The following is an 18307-nucleotide window of genomic DNA, read 5'->3' on the forward strand; positions in this document are numbered from 1 at the left end:
CAATGTTGGGTGATATTATTTTTCTGTCAATGTCAATCTTTTATGATCCCTGTATTCCTTTTGCATTAACATGAATTTATATTATCTTTCATTATCTACTAACTCTCTCCCCCATTGTTGCACTTTTTTTCACTATTGATATGCCATTTGCTTTTACTGTTTTCTCACTTGCATGTTGTAGCTACCATGTAATTGAGACCCTCATCATTTGGCATTAACCAACCCATATTTTATTTATTTTCTTATCTTTATTTCTGGGTTACTTTTCTTCCTTTTTCTCTTCTTTTAGGATGGCCACCGAGGAAGGGAAAGGGAAAGCTTCTACCTGGGGAGACAGGCAAGTCAATCTGCACAATCTATAGAGAAAGGCATCAGTTGAAGCAGCCCGTCCACTTGTACATCTTAGCATGCATCGAGGACGGTGCAATCTTTAAGTGTGGGGAGGTCGATACCAATCTCCATGGGTTAGTTATTCTCTTCTCAATACCAATGTCTTATTTTCTTTATTAGTTCATTGTTGCATTTGCATATTTGATTGCATGTTTGTTTGATTTTATGCATTTAGTTACTACTTGGTTGAAGTAATATTTTCTTTTTCAAGAAATTTTTATAGTATTTCACTAATTTAAATTGAAAAATTTTTGTTAAGAACACACAACCCGTAAGATTTTAAGCTTAACCATAAGTTTTTATTCTTGTGTGTTTTCCTCTCTATGATTACAATCTTTGCTTTGTTCCATTCTATATGTCCAATAATTAGTGTATTTACATGCTTGCATATGATTGAGGCTATTATTTGAATTTTTACTCACTTATCCCAAATAAGCCTACCCTTTCTACTACATTTGTTAGCAACTTTGAGCCTTTTAATCTCTATTTGTTCTATATTTTACCACATCACTAGCCTTAAGCGGAAAAACAAATTAAATATCCCAACTGAATCTTTGGTTAGCTTAAGATAGAGGTTGTGCATCAACTAAGTGTGGGGAAACTGTGGGAACATGGGTTAATAAGGGAATATATCAAGTTTCTAATTTTGAATTTTGGAAAATTTGGGTACCTACTCAAGTAAAATAGAAAATTAAAAATTTCATATGCATTGGTATGTTATTTTAGTTTTTATGTCTCTAAAAAAATAAAAAAGAAAAAGAAAAAAATATAATATAAATAAATAAATAAGGGGACAAAATTACCCCAATGTTAAGTTAATAAAAGATCAATGCATATGTGACACAAATTAAAAGAAAAGTTGATACATGAGTATGTGATACAAAAGTGAGAATTATGGGTAGCTAGGCATGATTTTAGAAGTTATATAGAATGTATGTGTGTTAGGTGATAGCTTAGGTTATTCAAAGATTCATATTTTAGCTCACTTGGCCATACATATATCCTTACCTTTACCTCAGCCCCATCACAACCCTGAAAAGACCTCATGATGTTTGCATTGGTATGATAGATATTTGTTGATTGGTTAGATGAAGAACAAAGTTGAGAAAGCATGATTAGAGAAGAGTAAAGTGAATTACCCTATACACTTGAGAGACTAGAGTGATATACACTACCAGTGAGGATTCAATGCTTGATTCTATGTTCCCTACTTTCATGAGCTATCTTCTTACAAGTTTACTTGTTTTCTCTGTATGATTTGAATTAGTGGAATTTGATTCATATTTGTCTTGGAGAACTTATTTACTTTTAACCAAGTAGGTAGAAACATTTTGCATGTAGTTGCATTCACATAGATAGGTTGTATTTCATACTCTCTATCATTCTTCTTCACTCCTTTATAGCTTCTCTTGAGCTTAGCATGAGGACATGCTAAAGTTTAAGTGTGGGGAGGTTGATAAACCCCTATTTCAGGGTTTATCTTGTGCTCAATTGAGTGATTTTTATCAAGTCCTTGCCCACTTATTCATATGATTTGCATGGTTTTACATTCTCCTTCCTGATTTTGTGCTATGATTGAAAATATGCTTCTTTGGCTTTTATTTTCTTTTATTTAAATCCTCTCTTATTATCATTCGATACCTTGATATGTGTGTTAAGTGATTTCAGAGTTTATAGGGCAGGAATGACTTAGAGGATGGAAAGGAAGCATGCAAAAGTGGAAGGAATACAAGAAATTAAAGGAACTGCAAAGCTGTCAGCCTGACATTCTCGCACTAAATCGATCATAACTTGAGCTACGGATCTCCAAATGAGACGATTTCAGTGGCGTTGGAAAGCTAACGTCCGGGGCTTCGATTTGATATATAATTTATCATAGTGGCCGTACCGCTAGGTGATGCAAACGCGTGCTCCATGCGGATGCATCGCAGTGACGAAAATCAACGTGGCAGATTTCGTTCCCAGCGATTTCTGGGCTATTTCCGGCCAGTTTCAAGCCCAGAAAATACATATTAAAGGCTGCAAAGTGAAGGAATGAAGGGAGACAACTGATAATTCACTTTTCATAATTTAGATGTAGTTTTTAGAGAGAGAGGTTCTCTCCTCTCTCTTAGGATTTAGGATTAGGATTCCTCTTAAAGGATTTAGGATTTCTTCTTCTCAATTTCCAGGTTCAATGTTCCTTTTATTTTTTTTCCAATTTAATTTATGAATTTTCCATGTTAGATTTGAATATTCTATTTAATATAATTTGAGATATTTTCAGATCTATGATTTGTTTCTTTTATTTATGATATAAATAATTTAGAATTTTTCCTTTTGGCTTTGGTTAAGTAATTGGTGACGCTTGAGTTATCAAACTCGAGGTGTTGACTGAAAATTGGAATTCTTTGCTGATTAATTTGGATTTTACTAACTCTAGTCTTTCCATGGGAATGGAAAGACTAGGACTTGAGGATTCATATTGATTTATCCACCTGACTTACCTTCGTAGTTAGAGTGGGAGCAAAACCAATTCTCATCACAATTGATAAGGATAACTAGGATAGGACTTCCAGTTCTCATACCTTGCCAAGAGCTTTTCTAGTTATTAGTTTATTCCTTTTGCCATTTACTATTCTTGCTTTTTATCTTATACATAAAAAAACCCCAAAAACATATCTTTTTCCATAACCAATAATAAATATACCTCCCTGCAATTCCTTGAGAAGACGACCTGAGGTTTAAATACTTCGGTTATCAATTTCAAAGGGGTTTGTTACTTGTGACAACCAAACTTTTGTAAGAAAGGAATTCTTGTCGGTCTAGAAGCTATACTTACAACGGAAATTTATTTGTGAAAATTCTAGATCGCGCGAGAGTTTTGTTCTTCAGAGGTCAATATGGCTGAGAGTCTCGAATCAGAGCTAGAGGACATCTTTAAAGATGTTCAGCCTGATTTGGAGGAATCAGAGAAAATAGAAGAACCTCTGATAACTCATCATGAAGAGGAGAAGCCTCCTAAACCCGAGCTCAAACCACTACTATCATCTCTGAAATATGCATTTATGGGAGAAGATGACACTTTTCCAATGATCATAAGCTCTGCCTTAGAACCACAGGAAGAGGAAGCACTAATTCAGGTGCTATGGACACATAAGACAGCTCTTGGGTGGTCCATAAGTGATCTTAAGGGCATTAGCCCAGCCAGATGCATGCACAAGATCCTATTGGAGGATGATGCCAAGCCAGTGGTTCAACCACAGAGGCAGCAGAATCCAGCCATGAAAAAGGTGGTGCAGAAAGAGGTCACTAAATTACTAGAGGCTGGGATTATTTATCCTATTTCTAATAGCTCTTGGGTGAGCCCTGTCTAAGTTGTCCCCAAAAAGGGAAGCATGACAGTGGTTCATAATGAAAAGAATGAACTGGTTCCTACAAGAACAGTTACAGGGTGGCGTATGTGTATTGACTACAGAAAGCTCAACACAGCCACCAGAAAGGATCATTTTCCTTTACCATTCATAGACCAAATGCTAGAGAGACTAGCATGTCATGAATACTACTGCTTTTTGGACGGCTACTCAGGTTACAACCAAATTGCAATGGATCCTCAGGACCAAGAGAAAACCACATTAAATTTTCCGCAATGGGCGAAAGCCTGACGGAGCAATGCCGTGTGGAGGTAGAAGGCCTACGGGTCGTGAACTTCTTTTCCCGGAGAAGAAGCAATGACGGTATCCGGGGTTTTTCTCGCTTTTGGCAAAAAGAAAAAGAGATGAAACCCTTTTTTAATTTTAATCAAAATTCAAGTTTGAAACTCATGTAGTTAACCCTTTCCATTTTCTTTTGGTTAATTCCAGAAAAATGGAACAATGGATGGACTGATGTAGACAACAAACATTTAATTACATTAAATATACATTTAAATACATTAAATATACATTTAAATGAAATATGCATTAAATATTTGAAATCGTCTGCCCTGCACCCCCCCGAGATATGCTTCAACAGGAATCACACAGGGGTAAACCAAATCGTAAATAAAGTTCAGGTTCGAATCCCATAGAAAATATAGGCGGTATTGTCTATAATTATAGACAAATTCAATACATGTCTATCTGGAGTATTTGCCTACAGAAGGATGCCATTTGGTCTGTGCAATGCGCTTGCAACCTTTCAGATGTGCATGCTCTCTATCTTCTCTGATATGGTAGAGAAATTTCTAGAAGTCTTCATGGATGACTTCTCAATATTTGGAGACTCATTTAGCACTTGTTCTGAAAAGATGCCAAAAGAATAACCTGGTTTTAAATTGGGAAAAATGTCACTTTATGGTAACTGAAAGAATTGTCCTTGGGCATAAAATTTTGAACAAGGGGATAGAGGTGGATCAAGCTAAAGTGGAGGTAATTGAAAAATTACCACCACTTGCTAATGTTAAGGCAATTAGAAGCTTTCTGGGGCATGTAGGATTCTATAGGAGGTTTATAAATATTTTTTCAAAAATTGCAAAACCTCTAAGCAATCTGCTAGCTGCTGATACACTATTTATCTTTGACACAGAGTGTTTGCAGGCCTTTGAGACTCTGAAAGCTAAGTTGGTCACAGCACCAATTATTTCTGCACCAAATTGGACATTACCATTTGAATTAATGTGTGATGCCAGTGACCATGCCATTGGTGCAGTATTGGGACAGAGGCATGACAAGCTTCTGCATGTCATTTATTATGCTAGCCGTGTTTTAAATGATGCACAAAAGAATTACACAACCATAGAAAAGGAGTTTCTTGCAGTGGTTTATGCCATTGACAAGTTCAGATTTTATTTAGTAGGATCAAAAGTGATTGTGTACACTCATCATGCTGCTCTTAAATATCTCCTCACAAAACAGGATTCAAAACCCAGACTCATAAGGTGGGTGTTGCTTCTGAAAGAGTTTGATATAGAAATAAGAGACAGAAAAGGGACAGAGAACCAGTAGCTGATCACCTGTCCCGGATAGAACCAGTAGCAGGAGTGTCCCTCCCTCCTACTGAGATCTCAAAAACCTTTCTGGATGAGCAACTCTTTGCCATTCAGGAAGTACCATGGTTTGCAGTCATTACAAACTATAAACCTGTGAGATTCATATCCAAGGAGTACAGCAAGATGCAAACGAAAAAATTGATTTCTGATGCAAAGTACTACTTGTGGGATGAACCATATCTCTTTAAGAGATGTGCAGATGGAATAATCCATAGATGTGTGACTAGAGAAGAGGCACAGAAAATCCTATGGCATTGCCATAGATCACAATATGGAGGACATTTCGGAGGTGAGCGAACAGCCACAAAGGTTCTCCAGTTTGGCTTCTACTGGCCTACTCTCTATAGAGATTCCTGAGAGTTTGTATGTAACTATGACAGTTGCCAGAGAGCTGGTAACCTGCCTCACGGTTATGCTATGCCTCAGCAAGGGATCTTAGAGATTGAGTTGTTTGATGTATAGGGTATTGATTTCATGGGGCCTTTCCCACCATCATACTCAAACACTTATATTCTGGTGGCAGTAGACTATGTATCTAAATGGGTAGAAGCAACTGCAACGCCCACCAATGACACTAAGACCGTGCTGAAGTTCCTCCAAAAGCATATCTTCAGCAGGTTTGGTGTCCCTAGAATATTAATCAGTGATGGAGGCACTCACTTCTATAATAAACAGCTTGACTCTGCTCTGGTCCGACATGGAATTAATCACAAGGTGGCAACTCTGTATCATCCACAGATAAATGGGCAGGCTGAAGTCTCAAATAGAGAACTAAAACGAATCCTGGAACGGACTATAAGTACCCGTAGAAGGGATTAGGCGAGAAGTTTGGATGATGCTTTGTGGGTATACAAAACAGCATTCAAGACTCCTATAGGTACCTCTCCGTACCAGCTTGTGTATGGCAAGGGCTGTCATCTGCCAGTGGAATTGGAATACAAGGACTACTGGGCAACCAGGTTCCTAAACCTTGATGCTAAGTTAGCTGGAGAGAAGAGATTACTCCAGCTGAATTAGCTAGAGGAGTTCAGACTCAATGCTTTCGAAAATGCCAAAATTTACAAGGAGAAAGCAAAAAGGTGACATGACAAAAAGCTGTCATCTAGAGTCTTTGAGTCAGGATAGAAGGTTATGTTATTCAACTCTAGGCTCAGATTGTTCCCTGGGAAATTGAAATCCCGGTGGAGGGGACCATATGTGATTACAAGTGTGTCACCATATCGATATGTAGAGCTTCAGGATACTAACTCTAACAAAAAGTTTATTGTTAATGGATAGAGAGTCAAGCATTACCTTGAAGGCAATGTTGAGCAAGAGTGCTCAAGACTGAGACTGGATTAAAGCTCAGTAAAATCCAGCTAAAGACAGTAAAGAAACGCTTGCTGGGAGGTAACCCAGCCATAAGCAGACATTAGATGTTTGCAACAATTATATAAGTCTATTCATGTTAGTTAAATAATACAGAGAAATGAAGATTCAAAACATAAAGCAGAGAAATCACAGAAAAAATGAGCTCACTGGCGTTAAAATGCCAGTAGAGAAGCATTTTGTGCATTAAACGCCAGAATGGCTACCATTCTGGGCGTTTAAATGCCAGTAGAGGTATCATTCTGGGCGTTAAATGCCAAAATGGGCAGTATTCTAGACGTTTAACGCCAGAACAGGCAGCATCCTGGGCGTTTAGAAAAATGCCCAGTGACAAATGATCTCTGGCGTTTAACGCCAGCCAGGGTATATGGTTGGGCGTCAAAAGCCCAAATTGGCCACCAGATGGGCATTAAACGCCAGAATGACTATCATTCTGGGTGTTTAACGCCAACATGACAAGGGGGAGGTAATTTCGTTTCCAATTCAATTTTTTTTTTAATTTTCATGATCTCATTCATAATTTTCTGCTTAAAAAATTACAAATACTCATCTTTCAAACTCCATTTTCAAAACATTAATTATATTATAAATCCTTTTCAAATCTTTTTCAAATCTTTTTAAAACTCATTCATCTTTCTAATTTCTTTCCATATCTTTTCAAATCACCCATATTATCTCTTATTTCTTAGATGCATTAACAAAAATTCAAATTTAATTTCCTCATATCTTTTCCATATCTTTCAAAATTTTAAAATCCTATCTTTTTCATTTCATGTTTATCTTTTATCAATCATATCTTTCTATCATATCTTTTTAAAAAATTTTGAAAACCCCTCCCTTTTAAATCCCATTCGGCCATCCCCATTCATTCACCATTCGAATCATTCTCTCCTTCTATCCCTCTTTTTCCCTTTCTTTTGCTTGAGGACAAGCAAATCTCTAAGTTTGGTGTATTTTTCTGTGATCACTGAGCTAAAACTCTCCAAGATCATGGCTCTTAAAGGAAAACAAACCACTCTAAGAGGCAAGAAAGAGAACAATCCAAAACCTTAGATACATGAGAGGTTCTGCACTAAAGAACATGCAGACCATTACTTCAAAATCACATGCAGAAGATCAGTAATCCCAGAAGTTAAATTCGATCTAAAAGAAGATGAATATCCAGAGATCCAAGAGCAGATTCAAAATAGAGGCTGGAAAATCCTAGCTAACCTTGAGATAAATGTGGGAAGAAATATGGTCCATGAATTTTATGAAAATCTATGGCTAACAGATAAGCAAAGAATAGAGGGAACTGCCTTCCACACCTTTCAGACTATGGTCAGGGAGAAGATTATTTACTTTCACCTTGACAAAGTAAGAGAAGTCCTCAAACTTCCTCAACTGTAAGATGATCCAGAATCCTTTAATAGGAAAATGCTAAAGATAAAAAGCTGGATCAAGTTCTAGAGGACATATGCCTCCCTAGAACCAAGTGGATAACTAACACAAAAGGTGTCCCAAACCAACTAAAGAGAGGAGATCTCAAACCAGTTGCTAAGGGCTGGCTGGATTTCATTGGGCATTTTATACTTCTCACAAGTAACCATTCTGAAGTTACTGTAAAAAGGGCAGTGATGATTCACTGTATTATATTGGGAAGAGAGGTGGAGGTTCATCAGCTAATTCCTTGTGAAATGTACACAATTGCACAAAAGGAATCTACTGAGGCCAAATTGGCTTATCCGTGCTTGATCTATCTATTATGTAAGGATGCAGGGGTACAGATGGGAGTGGATGAGTTCATCCCAACTGAGCACTCAATCACTAAAAAGATAATGGATGAATCTCAAGCTCAAGACAAACCCACCAAGAGGAGGGCGCATGAGCTTCTCCCAGAAATTCCCCAATTTGACTATTGGGTTTGCTTAGAAGCATCTGTTACCATGCTGCAAGAAGCTGTGGATTAACTCAAAGAAGAGCCGCAAAATCAGAACAGCATGCTTTGCAAATTGCTCAAGGAACAAGAGCAGCAAGGGCGTGAGCTACATGAGCTGAAGCGCCAGAGGCTATCCCTTGAAGCGCCAGGCATCCCACAGATTGAAGGAGCACCTATCTCTCAAAATCAAGGTTGTTGAGTCCTAACTTTGTGATAACTTTTGTTATTAGGGACCTATATTAGAATTGCATGAGCATTAGTATTAGGATTGCATGAGCATTAGTATTATTTTTATCAATTTGGGTATAATTTAATTTTCTTATCATCATCAAACATGAATAAAATAGTAGATTTTTTTAGAAGAGCAAGGGTGCAAATATCTCGAGTATATAATAAGAAAAATTCAAATTATTTATATGTGGTGGCATTACTTTAGCTCTCTGAATGAATGCTTGAATAGTGCATAATTTTTATAGTGAAGTTTATGAATGTTAAAATTGTTGGCTCTTGAAAGAATAATGAAAAAAAGAGAAATGTTACTGATAATCTGAAAAATCATAAAATTGATTCTTGAAGCAAGAAAAAGCAGTAAAAAATACAAAATAGTCAAAAAAAAAAGAAAGAAGCAAGCAAAAAAAGCCAGTGATCCTTTAAACTAAAAGGCAAGGGTAAAGAGGATCCAATGCTTTGAGCATCAGTGGATAGGAGGGCCCAAAGGAATAAAATCCTGGCCTAAGTGGCTAAATCAAGCTATCCCTAACCATGTGCTTGTGTCATGAAGGTCCAAGTGAAAAGCTTGGGACTGAGTGGTTAAAGTCGTGATCCAAAGCAAAAGAGTGTGTTTAAGAACTCTGGACACCTCTAACTGGGGACTCTAGCAAAGCTGAGTCATAATCTGAAAAGGTTCACTCAGTTATATGTCTGTGGCATTTATGTATCCGGTGGTAATACTGGAAAACAAGATGCTTAGGATCACAGCCAATACTCATAAGTAGATGTGTTCAAGAATCAACATACTTCACCAGGAGAATCAATAACACTATCTGAATTCTGAGTTCCTATGGATGCCAATCATTCTGAACTTCAAGGGATAAAATGAGATGCCAAAACTATTCATAAGCAAAAAGCTCTAAGCCCCGTTCATCTAATTTGAACTTGAGCTTCATTAAAGACTCTGAGATTTTATTGCAACATAATCTTCTTTTCATCCTATTTTATTTTTCTAGTTGCTTGGGGATAAGCAACAGTTTAAGTTTGGTATTGTGATGAGCAGATATTTTATACGCTTTTTGATAGTATTTTCATATAGTTTTTAACATGTTTCATTCACTTTTTGTCATATTTTATTAGTTTTTGTTCAAAAATCACATTTCTGGACTTCACTATGGGTTTGTGTTTTTTTCTATAATTTCAGGTATTTTTTGGCTGAAATTGAGGGACATGAGCAAAAATATGATTCAGAGGCTGAGAAATGACTGCAGATGCTGTTGGATTCTGACCCTCCTGCACTCGAAATGGATTTTCTGAAGCTACAAAAGCCTAATTAGCGCGCTCTGAATTGTGTTGGAAAGTAGACATCTTGGGTTTTCCAGCAATATATGATAGTCCATACTTTTTCCGAGATTTGATGGGCCAAACTGGCATTTAAACGCCCACTAGAGACCCTTTTTTGGCGTAAAATGCCAGAACTGGCACCAAAGCTGGAGTTAAACGCCCAAACTGGCATCCAAGCTGGTGTTTAACTCCAGAAATGGCACATGCACGTGAAAGCTAGGAAGCTCAGCCCAATTGTATCTTCTACAGTATGAACCTCTAAACCCCAGAGGTGGGATGAGGAGCTTGCTGTGTTTTCATAGATTAATGCAATTACTACTTTTTTCTATTCAATCACGTTTGTTTCTATTTTAAGATACTCATTCGTATTTCAACATGGAGAATGTGATGATCCGTGACACTCATCATCATTCCCCAACTTATGAATGCGTGCCTGAAAACCACTTCCGTTCTATATGAGCTCAACGTAGTCATTGGGCGACAGCTTGAGTGCGTATCTCTTGGGGAGTTTGACCTGTATCTCCTGACAACAGAGCACTCAAACTCATGAGATCAGAACATTTGTGGTAGAGGCTAGAACCAATTGGCAGCATTCCTGAGATCTGAAAAGTCTAAACCTTGTCTGTGGTATTCCGAGTAGGATCTGGGATGAGATGACTGTGACGAGCTTCAAACTCGGGAATATTGGGCGCAGTGACAGTGTGCAAAAGGATAAATGTATCATATTCCGACACAAGTGAGAATTGATAGATGATTAGCCATGCGGGAAATCGTAGAAGACATGTTTTTACTGAGAGGATGGATGGTAGCCATTGACAATGGTGATCCACCAACATACAGCCTGCCATGGAAGAGACATGCATTTTTGGAAGAAGAAGATAGTAGGAAAGCAGAAATTCAAAAGACAGAGCAAATCCGAAACCTCAACCTGCTCTCTATTATTGAATAACAAGTACCATTCTTTTCATGCTCTTTTACTTTTCACAAACAAAATGCTTCTTATTATTAATCTCCTGACTAAGAGTTACAAGATAACCATAGCTTGCTTTAAGCCGGCAATCTCCGTGGGATCGAACCTTACTCACGTAAGGTATTATTTGGACGACCCAGTACACTTGCTGGTTAGTTGTGCATTTTTGTGAAAAGTGTGATCACAATTTCGTGCACCACATAGTATGATGTGATACAATACAATACAAATCTCATGATGTGTGATTTGTTGTTTTACTAGTGTTAAACGGTGCGATGCACAGTTTTATATTTAAATTTGACACGTTGAATCGAAAATAATATTTTATAATAATAAATATTCAAATATACTAATTGATCCTAATTATATTCTAACAATCAAAGTAGTTAAAATGTAATCAGTGAGTACTCTAAATTTATACATACTTTTATCAAATAATAACTCCACTCCTTGAATTCTTGTTAGCATAATATATATACTCAAATTTAGTCTATAAATACGCTAGCAGCGTAGTGCTTGCAACTCATATATAATGTATTGAGTAATTAACAAAAATGTTAGTGTATTCGTTTATGTTTTACGACATAAAATTATTGTCTTATTTAAGTATATAAATTTAATTTTAATACTACAGTATTTTAATAAATTTATATATTTAAATAAATTTTTAAGTGATTGAATTAAAATTTAATTATTTTTAATAATTTGACATTATAAAATTAAATAGATATATAAATTATATTGGTATATAAAAATGAAACATTTGAGGATAAGATATTTTCTATATACCAGAATTTTTGGAATACAAAGAATGATTTAGTGCTAATCCATGTAGTTCTTATTGACAATGTCGTAGATGACAATGGATTAGCCATTTTTATTTTTACGTTATTTTTTGTGTATTATTTTTTTATATTGCTCTACTTTAGTGTGTTGAGTTTTTCTTTATTCAAAAAATTTTTTTGAAGTACCTAAATTTTCTTTTATTTTAAAATTTTGGGTTTCAATAGATTGAAACCTAGTGAAATCCCTTCACACCATCAGAAAAGGAACCAATAACACATTCAAATGTTTGTTAACGAAAAAACAACATGCAAAGTTTTAACTGAAAAAAATAAAACTTATCTAGAGTAAAAAAAATAAATTGAGTTAACGTATGTTTTAAGGGTGTTTATGGTCATAGTGGCAAAGACAGTAAAGATGTCGAAGAGAGGGAAGGAGTATATGAGGAGGCCCTCGGGGAACTGAAGGGCAACGCGCTTGGCGCCGGTGGAAAGAACGCGCCAAATGCATTTCTGGACCTCGAAGTTGTAGTTGTGAGAGAGAACAGAGATGGCGGCGTTGAGGGTCGCGTCGTTGAGGATGGAATCGAGGATTTGGTTCTTCACAAACTGCTTCGGCGTTGGCTTTGGCTTAGCTTGCTCCACCTCCATCAACCAATCAGCCTTCTTCCCTCTCTAATGTTCTGTAAACCCTTTTTTTCTGAGATTTCTGAAACTCACTCGGCCACCTTCTACATTCCTTATATAAGGATACTCACGTACAACCCGCTCAGCCGTGCCAAAAATGAAACACCAGCATCCGAAATTGGACTTGAAAACGGATTCGGTGTGGGTTGGGGAGAAGCGGAGGGAGGTGGAAGGGAAAGACAGCCGGTGACATCACCTACGGCGTTTGTTGTGTCGACAACTTCTTCACCGCTGAGCTCTCCGCGGACCTCCTTAACCACTACGGCCACAGCTACCTTGTCCCCATCGATTCCACCACCATCCCCTGTCTCTACGTCTTCGTTGACATCAAAATTGATGTTTCCCATTTTGTTGATACTGTTAAATTAAATCTCGAATCTCGTGTCCAGAACCTCGTATTAGCTGGTACTATTCAGTTTGCATCTGCAATTAGGGCTGCGAAGCCGAAATTGGAGTAATCAAGGTTTAGGGTTTTGGTACCGCAGTCCAAGCCTCTTTCGATCGGTGAGGTTCTTGGCTGCGCTGCTCCCAAGATTTCATTAATGGATTCGTTTAGTGAGAATCCTGAGAATAGCGTTTCAGTATTTGTAGCTGATGGAAGATTTTATCTTGAGGCGATCATGATAGCTAATCCTGGGATTAAGGCTTTTAGGTATGACCCTTACAATGGGAAGTTGTTTCTGGAAGAGTATAATCACGTGGGAATGAAGGAATATAAGAAAGGTGCGATTTTGAGAGCGAGGGAGGAAGCTCGGAATTGGGGTGTTGTTTTGGGGACTTTGGGTAGGCAAGGAAACCCTAAGATTCTGGAGAGATTGAAAAAGAACATGAAGAAAAAAGGATTCCTTTACATTGTTTTCTTGATGTCTGAGATTAGCCCTGCAAGTATTGCATTGTTTGAGGACTCCGTAGATGCTTGGATTCAGATTGCTTATCCTCGGTTATCGATTGATTGGGGTGATGCTTTTGGGAAACCAATGCTCAAGCCCTTTTAGGCAGAGATCGCATTGGGGATGTTACCTGGCTGGTGGGAGAAGAAGAAAAATGCGTTGGTGGTAAAGGTGGAAGAAGGTTGTGAAGATGGTGGTGTAAGTTGCCAGAAAAGTGGTGATTCTTCCTGTGAGTGTAGCTGTGGAGAAGATGAAAATGGAATTTGAAAGAGCAATTTTGGTGGTGATTCCTCTTATGTGAAGAAGTCCTCTCGTCCCGTAAGGAGAATTTCTGTATCTTCGGTTGCTACTAGTGTCATTTCTCAGCAGTATTAAACTTTCTATAGGTTATATATATCGATATTTTTTTAGTTGCTGGATATTGGCTTTTGCATATAAACAACATTGGATGTTTAGGGAGAAAACATAGTATGATGTGATACAATACAATACATCATCTCATGATGTGCGATTTGCTGTTTTACTAGTGTTAAATGGTGCGATGGACAGTTTTATATTTAAATTTGACACGTTGAATCGAAAATAATATTTTATAATAATAAATATTCAGATATACTAATTGATCCTAATTATATTCTAACAATCAAAGTAGTTAAAATGTACTCAGTGAGTACTCTAAATTTATACCCACTTTTATTAAATATATATATATAGAATATATATATATATATATATATATATATATATATATATATATATATATATATATATATATATACACACACACACTCAAATTTAGTCTATAAATACGCCAGTAGCGCAATGCTTGTAACTCATATATAATGTATTGAGTAATTAACAAATATATTGGTATATTCGTTTATGTTTTACGACATAAAATTATTGTCTTATTTAAGTATATAAATTTAATTTTATTATTACAGTCTTTTAATAAATTTATACATTTAAATAATTGTTAAAGTAATTGAATTAAAATTTAATTATTTTTAATAATTTGACATTATAAAATTAAATAGATATATAAATTATATTGGTACATAAAAATGAAACATTTGATGATAAGATATTTTCTATATACCAGAATTTTTGGTATACAAAGAATGATTTAGTGCTAATCTATGTAGTTGTTAATGACAATGTCGTAGATGACAATAGATTAGCCTTTTTATTTTTAAATTATTTTTTGTGTATTATTTTTTTATATTACTCTACTTTAGTGTGTTGAGTTTTTCTTTATTCAAAAAAAAAACTTTTGAAGTACCTAAATTTTCTTTTATTTTAAAATTTTGGGTTTCAATAGATTGAAGCCTAGTGAAATCCCTTCATACCATCAGAAAAAGAATCAATAACACATGCAAAAGTTTGTCAAAGAAAAAACAACATGTAAGGTTTTAATTGAAAAAAATAAAACTTATATAGAGTCAAAAAAATAAAATGAGTGAATGTATATTTTAAGGGTGTTTATGGTCATGGCGGCGAAGGCAATGAATGAAGATGTTGGAGAGAGGGAGGGAGTACATGAGGAGGCCCTCGGGGAACTGAAGGGCAACGTGCTTGGCGGCGGTGGAAAGAACGTGCCAAACGCATTTGTGTACCTCGAAGTTGTAGTTGTGAAGGAGAACGGAGATGGCGTTGTTGAGGGCCGCATCGTTGAGGATGGAATCAGTGATTTGGTTCTTCACAAATCACTTCGGTGTTGGCTTTGGCTTAGCTTGCTCCACCTCCATCGACCAATCAACCTTCTTCCCTCTCTAATCTTCTGTACACTCTTTTTTTTTCTTAGCCTTTCTGAAACTCACTCGGCCACCTTCTACCATCCTTACCTAAGGGTACTCGCATACATCCCGCTCAGCAGCGCCAAAAATGATACACCAATACCGAAAGTGGACTTAAAAACGGATTCGGTGTGGGTTGGGGAGAAGCAGAGGGAGGTGGAAGGGAAAGACAGCCGGTGACGTCACTTACAGCGCTTGTTGTGTCGATGACTTCTCCGTCGCTGCGCTCTCCGCCGACCTCCTCATCCACTACGGCCATAGCTGCCTTGTCCCCATCGATTCTACCACCATCCCCTGTCTCTACGTCTTCATCGACATCAAAATCGACGTTTTCCATTTGGTTGATACCGTTAAATTGAACCTCGAATCTCGCCCCCAGAGCCTCGTATTAGCTGGTACTATTTAGTTTGCATCTGTAATTAGGGCTGTGAAGCCGGAATTCGAGAATTCAGGGTTTAGGGTTTTGGTACCGCAGTCCAAACCTCTTTTGGCCGGTGAGGTTCTTGGCTGCACTGCTCCCAAGGTTTCATTAATGGATTTGTTTAGTGAGAATCCTGAGAATAGCATTTTGGTATTTGTAACTAATGGAAGGTTTTATCTTGAGGCGATCATGATAGCTAATCCTGGGATTATGGCTTTTAGGTATGCCCCTTACATTGGGAAGTTGTTTCTGGAAGAGTATGATCACGTAGGAATGAAGGAATCTAGGAAAGGTGCGATTTTGAGAGCGAGGGAGGAAGCTTGGAATTGGGGTGTTACTTTGGGGACTTTGGGTAGGCAAGGGAACCCTAAGATTCTGGAGAGATTGGAAACGAATATGTAGGAAAAAGGGTTCCTTTACACTGTTTTCTTGATGTCTGAGATTAGCCTTGCAAGGATTGCATTGTTTGAGGACTCCGTGGATGCTTGCATTCAGATTGCTTGTCCTCGGTTATCGATTGATTGGGGTGATGCTTTTGGGAAACCAGTGCTCAATCCCTTCGAGGTAGAGTGACGAATGGATTTTCTCTCGGTAAAGAAATTCACAAATGTAATCGCGTTGTAAGTATAGCTTCTAAACCAACAGAAAATTCCTTCGTACAAACGTTTGGTTGTCACAAGTAACAAACCTAATAAAATTTATAAACCGAAGTATTCAAACCTCGGGTCGTCTGCTCAAGAAATTATAGGGAAGTATGATTTATTATTGGTTATGAAAAACAGTATTTTTGGGTTTTTGAAAGGTGTGAACAAGAGAAATAAATTGCAGGAATTAATAAATCAATAGCAAAGAAAACTCTTGGCAAGATATGAAAACTGGAAGTCCTATCCTAGTTATCCTTATCAATGGTGATGAGAATTATATTTTTGCTCCCACTCAGTCAACCTCTAACTATGAAGGTAAGTCAAGTGGACAAATCAATTTAATACCTAAAGTCCTAGTCAACTCCTGAGGAAAGACTAGAGTTATAGGGATCTAAATCAATCAGCAAAGATAACAATTATCAATCACGATGAGTTTTATAACTCAAGAGTCACCAATTAATCAACTAGAACTAAGAATATAGAAAACTAAATCAAAATCATATGTCTGAAATACCTCAAATTGCATTAATAAAAGAAATCAAATCCAACATGGAAAAGTATACGAGAATTGAGTAAAGAAACATTGAACATGTGATGAAGAAGAAATAATCCCAATAAGGTAAATCCTAAGATAAATCCTAATCCTAAGAGAGAGGAGAGAGCCTCTCTCTAAAACTACATCTAATCCTAAAGTTGTGTATATTATGAATATTGTATCTGATATGTTGAGTCTCTACATGATCTCTGACTTTAATCTGTGTTTTTGGGCCCAAATCTGGGTCAAAACGCGGCCCAAAATCATCTTCAGCGTATTCTGCAATTTCTGCAGATCGCGCATGTCACGCGTACGCGTCGGTCACGCGTACGCGTCGTTTGACGATTTTCCTCTCCACGCGTGGGCATCAGACATGCGCTCACGTCATTTACGCAAACTCCAATTCACGCGTACGCGTCAAGCACGCGTGCGCGTCACTGTGATTTTGTCCAAATTGCGCGCACGCGTCAGCCTTGCGTGCGCGTCGCTGTCCGCTGGTTGTCTCCTTTATTTCTTGTGCTCCTTCCATTTTGCAAGCTTCCTCTCCATTCTCAAAGCCATTCATGCCCTATGAAGCCTGAATCACTTAACAGATGGATCACGGCATCAAATGGTATAAAGGAGAATTAAAATATACAATAAGAGGATCTCTAGGAAGCAAGTTTTCAACCATAGAACTAAACTAGGAAGGAATTGTAAAATCATGCAAATCATATGAATAAGTGGGCAAGAATTTGATAAAAACCACTCACTTAAATACAATATAAACCATAAAATAGTGGTTTATCATAGAGATCGCGTTGGGGGTGATACCTGGCTGGTGGGAGAAGAAGAAAAATGTGTTGGTGGCAAAGGTGCAAGAAGGTTGTGAAGATGGTGGTGTAAGTTGCCAGAAGAGTGGTGATTCTTCCTGTGAGTGTAGCTGTGGAGAAGATGAAAATGGAAATGAAAAGAGCGATTTTGGTGGTGAATATCTAATGGACTATTCTTAAGACGGTGGGGAGTGGAATTCCTCTTATGTGAAGAAGTCCTCTCGTCCTATAAGGAGAATTTCTGTATCTTCGGTTGCAACTAGTGCCATTTCTCAGCAGTCTTAAACTTTCTATAGGTTATAGATTTCGATATTTTCTTAGTTGTTGGATATTGGCTTTTGCCTCTAAACAACATTGGATGTTTAGGGAGAAAACATAGTATGATGTGATATAATACAATACATCATCTCATGATGTGCGATTTGTTGTTCTACTAGTGTTAAACGGTGCGATGCACAGTTTTATATTTAAATTTGACACATTGAATCGGAAATAATATTTTATAATAATAAATATTTAGATATAATAATTG

General features: G+C 37.1%; 2 pseudogenes; both read left to right on the top strand.

Annotated features, from left to right (window-relative positions):
• The first annotated feature begins 8442 nt into the window (after positions 1 to 8442).
• On the top strand, positions 8443 to 13942 carry LOC130963194 (uncharacterized; annotated as a pseudogene).
• Positions 13943 to 15057: 1115 nt separating this feature from the next.
• LOC130963195 (uncharacterized) lies at positions 15058 to 18060 on the top strand (annotated as a pseudogene).
• The last annotated feature ends 247 nt before the right edge of the window (positions 18061 to 18307 follow it).

Source organism: Arachis stenosperma, chromosome 2 (genome assembly GCF_014773155.1).
Source record: "Arachis stenosperma cultivar V10309 chromosome 2, arast.V10309.gnm1.PFL2, whole genome shotgun sequence".
NCBI classification, from domain to species: domain Eukaryota; kingdom Viridiplantae; phylum Streptophyta; class Magnoliopsida; order Fabales; family Fabaceae; genus Arachis; species Arachis stenosperma.